The sequence below is a fragment of the Parus major genome, chromosome 1 (genome assembly GCF_001522545.3).
Source record: "Parus major isolate Abel chromosome 1, Parus_major1.1, whole genome shotgun sequence".
NCBI lineage: Eukaryota > Metazoa > Chordata > Aves > Passeriformes > Paridae > Parus > Parus major.
The window spans coordinates 1,322,631-1,322,965 of record NC_031768.1 but is presented as its reverse complement, the minus strand read 5'-3'; positions in this window follow the sequence as shown (position 1 = coordinate 1,322,965).

Below are 335 nucleotides of genomic sequence, written 5' to 3'. Positions count from 1 at the left end.
TGGAGGAGAAGGAACAGGGATTTGGGGGTTTCTTATGGGATGAGGATTTAGAGGGATGAGGATTTAGAGGTTTGTTCTGGGAAAAGAAGAGGGAGAATTTTCGAGTCTGAGGCACAGAGTGTGTATCTCTGACACCAGGCTCTGACATCCAAGAAAACATTGAATTTCATACAATACCATGAAAACAATTATTAAATTTACATGGAAAAGCTAAAAGTGTGAGTGTGTAAATCAGAGAGTTTTCTTAAGGTGAAAAAGTTAGAGTTTAAACTGGTTTAGAGAGCAGAAGACAAGATGGAGCATTTAGAATGTTGTCTCTTGTCCTTCTTTCCTCT